This window comes from Onychomys torridus, chromosome 3 (assembly GCF_903995425.1).
Source record: "Onychomys torridus chromosome 3, mOncTor1.1, whole genome shotgun sequence".
In the NCBI taxonomy this organism is placed as follows: Eukaryota; Metazoa; Chordata; class Mammalia; order Rodentia; family Cricetidae; genus Onychomys; species Onychomys torridus.
The window spans coordinates 63261204-63270174 of record NC_050445.1 but is presented as its reverse complement, the minus strand read 5'-3'; the positions used below and the strand labels follow the sequence as shown (position 1 = coordinate 63270174).

Here is an 8971-nt window from a genome sequence, read left to right as displayed (position 1 = left end):
CTCATGAGGTAAATAGAATAGGACAAATACGTGAACACCGTTTTAGGTCTTGAGAGATAAAACAGCCCTGCAGTGAGGAAAGTTGTGAACAGCATGGACTCGGGATGTTCCCAGGCCTGAAACAACAAGGGTGCTGTGGCAGGAAAAAAGCAGAGGAACTAAAACGCAGGAAGACCAGGCTAGGTGGAAATATGCTTAAACATTATAAATAGTACTAATAATAAAAGTTTAAATTTGTAGTTCTCGCAGTAGATATGTAAGGGGTCTGTTTGCCATAGTTACATTAATATAGAAAGGATTCCTGTTTCTTGGCTGCAGGGGTGCTTATGGACATCAAAGGCTCTCCCCTGACATCAAAGTTCTGTCCAATATTGGAAGCATTCTGGAAAGAAAGTTGTTTCCTTTATGCAGGAATGCACATTCTGTGGTGCTGTGAGGGGATTTAATTCAGCATAAGGAACTTTCATCGGAGCGTGACAATGTGAGAACTAAAGACAGCAGACTTTCACTAGAGTGAGGCTGGTAGCGCCACAGAAAATCATGCTAGCACGGAGCAGGACAAAGCCAGCACTCCACAGAGTTTCGGTATCCTTGGGAACACTTTCTGACAGGACCACCCAAGGATTATCTAATTCACAGGAGGAAATGCTGTCGCTCCATCTACTAGTTAGCTTTGATTGGGGCCCAGTTCCTGTGAAGTCCCTGTCAATGCTATAGATTTTTTTCCAGTAGAGGCGCAAATGATTTCTGTCAGAAAAGATCACCCAAAAAAAGTTATAGTTTTGTTGCCCTGTAGGATATTAATCAGTTTTGTCTCTTACTGAGTAAAACTTATTTCACTATGTCTTTTCTTTCCTGGTTTAATCTTTCTCTCTCCCTCTCTCATCTACACACACACACACACACACACACACACACAGAGTGTGTATATAGGCATACATGCATATCTGAACACTTACATATATACATACTAAATCCATAAAATACATTTATATAAATATGAGATATACATATGTTTATTTCTTTACATAAATTTTCTTTGAGAAACATAACCATTCTACTTGGCATCCATATTAATAATCAAATTCATCTTGACATACTCTGGTCTAAATTTATATAAGAATCATGTATTAGCTGGGCAGTAGTGGCACACGCCTTTAATCCCTGTACTCTGGAGGCAGTGGCAGGTGGATCTCTATGAGTTCAAGGCCAGCCTGGACTACAGAGCAAGTTCCTGGACAGCCAGGGCTACACAGAGAAACCCTGTCTTAAATAAACAAATAAATAAACAAAAAATAAAAACAAAAAAGAACCGTGCATTAATATGATGGTTGAAATTTCTTACTTGCACTTTTGCAGACAAGACTTTCCACATACTCTTCAAGCCCCAAGTCATTAGAAATCATGTTTCTCTATACAACCATTTTCTTAGAACTATGTTACTGACCCCAAAATCTGCTTCTTCTCTGATACTACATGATTCCTCATTTATTTATGATTATTAGGTGTCTGAAAATTATATCAGATTTTACTTTTGAAAAGTTTGCTTTATAAGCAGTTGAATAAATATATTGCGTATATCAGAACATTGAAGCTTATATAAAGTGGAATATATTTCTATTTTTACACTTTTATTTATTCATTTTGTTTTTTGTTTGTTTTGTTATTGTTGAGATAAAGTCCTTCTACGTAGCTTTGGCTGTTCTGGAATTCACTATGTAGAACAGGTTGGCCTAGAACTCATAGAGAGCTACCTGCTTCTGCTACCCAAGTCCTGGGATTAAAGGTGTGTGCCACCACACCTGGCTTATACTTTTACTTTGGATGAGGATAAGAGGATCACACTATGTCACATGTGCTGCCCTCAAACTCATTACTCTTCTATCTCTACTTCCCAAATGCTGGGACTATGTTCATGCGAACACTATGCCTAGGTTCATTTTTACATTTTATGAGAAAGCCATTTTGTTATCAGTATTTACTCATTTCTCTTCAAGTACTATTTTCAAAGCAGCACACAAAATTTTAATCTCTGTCTAAGGGAGGAGAATAATTATTGGCATTAGCATTATTATGAACACTATCAAATTTTAACTCTGTCCCTTTGCAATAAATACCTATCAGGTATAGAATTGTATAATTTGCAGCAAATAAAAGAAATGAGACTCTATGTTAAAATAATAAAAAAAATTCAAGAAATAATCCAGATAGGAAAATTGCATTGAACTGTTTGGCGTTGAACTTATAGTTCAATGGTACAATTGTATTGAACTTATTTGACAGCTCAGTCATCCTAACAGTATCTCAGAATAAAAGTCACCTTTGAATCGCTCACAAGTGTTCTGAGACAAGAAAACCAATAAAAGTACCAATTTTGGTGTAACTATGGTTGAAGGTGGGATAACCCTAATTGTTATTACCCAGTCAACTTTTTATGAACAGACATAGAAGTGTAGATTCAGCATAGAGAAAAATCCCTTGATTCTTTGGCTTATGTTTGTTTGCCAGGATTTTTATCCAACTTCTATAACTTACAAATAGCCTTCAAGAGCCAGGAAATACAGTTGAAATTTAAATGAAGGACTTTAGACTTCACACCCAATGTTGTTAATGTTGTTTTCTGTTCTTGTTTCTTTTTCTTTTCCCCAAAAGATGTGCATATCTGTGTTCAGTTTATCCTGTCTTCATATTATTTCTGACTGGGGTTTAGTAAAGCCTTGTTTTTAGAATGGGAAGCTATATTGTCATTTTCATTGATAAAGGGTACGTGTACATATAGTACATATAGGTATATGAACATACAGCTTATGCTCAATTGTTCATGCCATAGAACATGTTAAACAAAAAATAGAGGCTGTAATTGGAAAGAGATAGGTCCAATTGTAAAGAAGAGAATGTTTACTTCCATGTTCATTCACATTTATGTGTTTTATGACAAACTAAATGTCATAAAACAGACAACAGAAAAAATATTCTACATATTTTCTGCCAAAAATATTAATGCTATTGTATTAGTAACTTTTTGGTTGCCATGACAAAATACACATGACCCATAGATTGGGTCACTTATTTATCTGAGAATGTACAGATGAAGACAAATCACTAAAAGAGACTCTCTGTAGCAGGGCCAGGGGCTTAGGAAGGGTCTGCTGGGGATGGAGCATTCACCCATACTAAGCAAGCTCACTATCACAAGATACACTCCCAGACCCAAAAGATGGATCATTATATTGTTTGTTTTCAGTATTGTTGACGAAGTAAACAGTAAAATCTGAACAGTTCAAATATTCAGCCTTATAAGTATGAATTCTATTTGGTTTTGTTTTTTCAACCCTTCAAAGTCCCCTTTGCCCCCAAATAATTTCCTCCACTTAAGTATTAACTGCCGAACCATTAGTAGCAAAATAAATGTGATCTGACTGAATAATTTAGCATGTTAGGTAAAACCAAAAAAGAAATGGAAATACCTCCAGAAAAACTAAAATATGGCTCTTTCTATTCGCATAGTCATTTCAGTCCTGTTCAGAGATCCTCTCAACTTTAGAGGGAGATGGTTTCTATGGTAACTGAAGAATGATCTCTGATGAGCCTTAACACAGAGAAACAAGAATCCTTGCTTCTTTCTCACAAGTGGGCATCACTTCACCGCTCTAGCGCCTAATGGAGGACATGGGACTCTGCTTTGGTTGGAAACAAAATCTGGAAGAAAGCCAGTTACGTCATTTGACAAAACCTGAAAGACAGCGGTTGTAACAGGGCACTAACGTATATTTCAGCTGGTTTAACCTTTCCAAGTTCCTGAAACTAATTTTCTCAGTCTACACAGACTAAGCAATGACTTTCTGTGGTAAATGCTTCTTCTAAATTATTTCTTATGGTCTATAAGACCCAAAGTTGGGATGTTGCAAAAATGTAAAATATATGTTTACTTTTCTGTTGTCACTGCTGTTGTTTTTCTTGGGATGGGGTGAGCTTAACGGAACATGCAGGTCACAGTAAAGAAGGGCAAAATACTTGAAAACTATTGAATTGAAGAAATACATCATTTCAAAGTCAAAACAAAGCAAAAAAAAAACAACCCATGAAATTTAAAAAAAGAAAATTCATATTACTGAAAACAAATTACCACCTTACTTGAAATATCTCTGTATAAAACAAATAAATCTACCCTATTCCAAAACTAAAATCAACAAAAAGGACAGCCAGCTCCCTGGAGAGAAATCTATTTCTCTTGGTTGTGGCAATGCATACCAAGACAGCAGTTATACTTGAGAGGCCCCCGGCTACAGACTTATTACCTTGAAGATATTTAGTTGGATCCAAATCAAACAGACATTTATAATGGAGTCAGTAATGTGCTCTAGTGTTCAAACACCTGAACCTAGCAAACCAAACTGCTATTATTGGAAAGCCAATACAAAATTCAAGATAATTATTAAAAATGTTGCATGAAAGATGCTTTTATTTCAAATATCCAGAACAAAATGTTAGACCATATGTTATTTTTGTTGGTGGTGGTGGCTGTGTGTGTGTGTGTGTGTGTGTGTGTGTGTGTGTGTGTGTGTGCTACAAAACCATTCTATTGTGTCTCATGACAAATAAAGTACAGCCTCGGTTTAAGTTCTCCTTACTCCTTCATCCAGACGATTTGTGAGGTGTATAAGCTGAAGAACTGTAAAAGATGGCCTTGGCATGGCATCTGTGCAGTAACAAATAGAACAGACCAATAAACAACAAAAGGAAACAATAATTGGGATTTGGTTACTACAGGGCTATTAGTATTTAAATGAATTAGATCAACTGTTATGAAGAGCTGTTATAAGATGTGGTGGTTTGAATAGGTATGATCGTCATAGACTCATGTGTTTGAATGCTTGGCCCATAGGGAGTGGCACTATTAGGAGGTGTGGCTTTGTTGGAGTAGGTGTGGTCTTGGAGGAAATATGTCACTGTGAAGGCAGGCTTTGAGGTCTCCTATATGCTCAAGCCATATATCCAAGATGACGATTCACTTCCACCAAGTCATTGCTCCAGCCACCTAATAAAATGTTTTTTGACCTGTGATGAAAGTTCAGCTTGAATTCTGACAGACCTAAAGAAAATAGTTTACTCTTGGAGATATGTATGTTCAAAAAAATGACTGTGAATAAAATGCTGAGAGACCACAATGAATAACTAAATGTATATTGTCCCAAATAAGAGTTGCATGTTGCTATGTATAATGTAACAGTATCTCATCTGAGAAGGAGTTCCAGTTGGTGGAGCAGGAAGGGCATACAGAAGGGGTGGGACCTTAATTAGATTTGAACAAAAACAATTAAGAGAATCACATTTGCATTAACATGGGCACATGTGACTCCAAAAGACAGAAGTATACCATAATATCTCAGTGAAGTAAGATGATCAAAAATCATGTCTGATTTCCTTCTCATATTTACATCATCAAGATTATACAATGGTGTCATCAGACATTCATTACATTAAGAACTATCTTATCGCCAGGTGGTGGTGGTGCAAGCCTTTAATCCCAGCACTTGGGAGGCAGAGCCAGGTGGATCTTTGTGGGTTTGAGGCCAGCCTGCTCTCCAAAGCGAGTTCCAGGAAAGGCGCAAAGCTACACAGAGAAACCTTGTCTTGAAAACAAAACAAAAACAAAAACAAAACAAACAAACAAACAAAAAAGAACTACCTTATTTAAATAGAGCTAAAAGGCAACTGTACTAATGAATGCTTTCTCAATTTTCTACTCAGTGTATTCATGACAATTTTATCGCAGCACAAATCCACGGAAGATAGATGGCTCCACATTTCACAGACAATTACAAAAGGGAGAACAGCAGAGGAGAATACATGACTTGGTGTGTTACTGTTAGATAATACAGATTTATTTTATACAGAATCCATTTTGTAAAGATCTGAAAACACTTGTGGAACAAAATGCTAGTGGAGTAAGACTTAGAAGTGAGAAGATGCTGACTTGAAGGCTCAGACAAGCTCGCCCACATACACAAAGTCAGGACTGCAGAATTGTTTGAGGCAATAAAACCATCCTAAGATGAAATTGAATAAAAAGTTCATGTAATAAAATAGTATACTCTCAGTGAGGTGTGGTAGCTCTCACCTATAGTCCCATCACTTAAGGGTTGAGGCAGGAGGGTTTGGAGTTCAAGACTATGACGGGCTACATAGTGAGTCTGAGTTTCGTCTAAGCTACAGGAGCTTCAAAGAATGGGGCACAGGTGAGGGGAGACAGCTCAGTAGGCAAAATGCTTGCCCTGTGAGCCCAAGGAGCAGACTTTGGACTTTGGCATGCAAGTGAGAGCTGCATGAGGCTGCACTGGAGGAGAAAAGGCAACCCCTAAAGCTTATTGGCCAGCCAGGAAGCCAATCAATGAGCTTGGAGATACAGGAAAGTCCTTCTGTGAAAAAATAAGGTGGTGAGTGATCAGAGCAGACACCTGATATCACCTCCACATACACGGTACACATCTGTATGGACATTTGCACACTTGCATCCTCACACATACACACACATCCACAGAGAGGCATACGCACATCACACAGTCATAAAAATAAAACAAAACACATAACATTGTAAAGAAGTTTCATAAAATGCAAAGAGAAAGAATAGACTACCTCAGATCAATGCATCTTCCAGCTGTCACTAGTGAAGTATCTTTTTACAGAAGATGGTGATAAATACAGAGACTTCTAACTGGTGAATGTGCAGAGAATAATAGATCATGGGGTACCCAGATCTAAATTAGACAGCTATATCACACCCCTCCTACCAAGGTTTGAGGATTCTCACAGAAGAGAGCATGGAAAGAATTGAAGAGACAGAGGTAGGAGACATCTATTACCAAAAAGTATTTGCCACACACAAGAGGGCCATTGCACACATGAATTCACTGAGACTGTGAATTATGCCCAAGGCCTGTACAAGTTCAAGACTGCTGAAAGCTTAGAATGGATGGGGAAGAGGTTCAAGGAGTTCCAACCTCAACTGACAACTGGGTGGCAATTGATGGCTTCTGGGGGAGAGAGAGGGTCAGCTTTATTCAGGGCTGTAGTCTCTGAGAAGCTACCCATGTTCCAGTGGATGGTTCTATACACATATAGTTAGCACTGAGTGGACTCGGTAGGTTAAAAAAATAAATAAAAATGAAGTCACAAGGGTCAGAAAGTGATGGTAGAGAGTTATGAGACTTGAAGGGGGCAGAAAGAGGATGGATTTGATCAAAACACATTATATACATTATGAAATTTTCTAACAATAAAAAGGATAGATATATAAAGAAAGATGATTCTGAACATGAAAAATCAGACAGGATGAGTCATCTCATCTATACATACACACATACAAACATATATAACAGATATTTCTGTGAGTTAAATCTTAAAGACTGGGAGGGCTAGAAGGGCAGTTGACTTGCAGAGCATTAGCCTAGTCTGTATAATATCTATAAAATCCCCCAAATCACAGGAAGAACAGAAAAATGCACACTAGAAAAAAAAAAGAGAAAATACTCCCAAAAGACTAGAATTTTTGAGTGAAAGAAATACTTATTAGCAGAAAAATGTCAGCCAAGCATCAAAAGAGACATTTTCAGGTATACAATAATAAGCAATGTGTCAAGCATTCTAGTACAAAATCCAGATCCCATTCATGTAGCTACACATGCAGTACCCAGGTGTTCATAGCTTTAGACCAGACAGTTCTACATAACATCTTTTTTTTCCTACCAGAGAGTCTCCATTTAACGTTTCTTATAGAGTTGGTTGACCTGTGATTAATCTTCTCTCATCTTTCATATACAAAAAAGACTTTTCTACTTTTCTTTTTTGCTTAGTCTTAATATATACAAGAAAACAGCAGCGGATGGGCCAGGGAGATCTAAGGAGCCTGCACAGTTGCCCAGCCTGCCGCTCACCGGGATCCTGGGACAATGGTCCTCAGACCCTGAGGACTGGAGGCTCCCTGTGTCCATGACAACAGGTAACTGCTGCCACCTCTCTGGCTCCTGCTCTGATAACTCTGTGTTCTCCAAGGTTGTGGAAGCCACTGACCTTGGGTCACCCCAGTATGTGGCACAGGTAACTTCAAGGAATGGCCAGCTGTTCAACAGTCATCCAGGCTTTGGACACACCGAGTGACTGTCCTTTCTACCAAGTCTGCCATGAGGGAGCGAACGGGGAGAACTTGCTGTTCATGTGGGCTGCACCAGCACACTGGGGGCTGTGCACAGAGCTGCCTAAAGCAATGACTGTCCTATCACCAGCTACTATGAGCTGTGCCATACTGAGTTTGCAGCAGAAAAGCAGCTAAAAGGCCTAGGACCCCACACTGAGAAGTGGACGTTGTGCTGTGACATGGTATGCTTCATGTTCATCACACTGCTGGCTGCCATATCAGGCTGGGTGTGCCTACATGGGGCCCTAGACCACCTTGGTTCTGCACAGTCAGTTGGAGGCCATGGGGCTCATTGACATCACCATTGCTCTCTGCACCATCTATGCACTCCTGACGATGGCCTCTTTCCAACACCATTGGCAGCAATACTCAGAATGGAGGAAGACCAATCAGAAAGTCCACTTGAAGATACCGGCAGCAGGTGGCTTGGAGGATGTAGGTGGAGCTTTTCACCTGGACTGCCAGTCAGCTCTATCCCGCCAGCTGGCTCCCAAATAACCACACAGAGACTTACTATTAATTATAGATACTTGGACAATAGTTTAAGCTTATTACTAACTAGCTCTTACAACAACATGGCAATACCTTTTCTTAACACAGCATGTTCACCTTCTGCTTCCTCTGTGTCTGGCTGGTGACTCTGCCTTCTTATTTCCCTGAGCTCTCTTTTTGTTCTCAAGTCCTACCTAACCTCCACCTACCTAGCTATTGACCATTTAGCCTTTATTAAACCAATCCAAGTGACAAATCTTCACAGCGTACAAAAGGATTATTCCA

The 8971-nt window shown here is 38.9% G+C and overlaps 1 pseudogene; it reads left to right on the top strand.

The window, feature by feature from the left end:
- The first annotated feature begins 7989 nt into the window (after positions 1-7989).
- On the top strand, positions 7990-8692 carry LOC118580048 (annotated as a pseudogene).
- Positions 8693-8971: the final 279 nt, after the last annotated feature.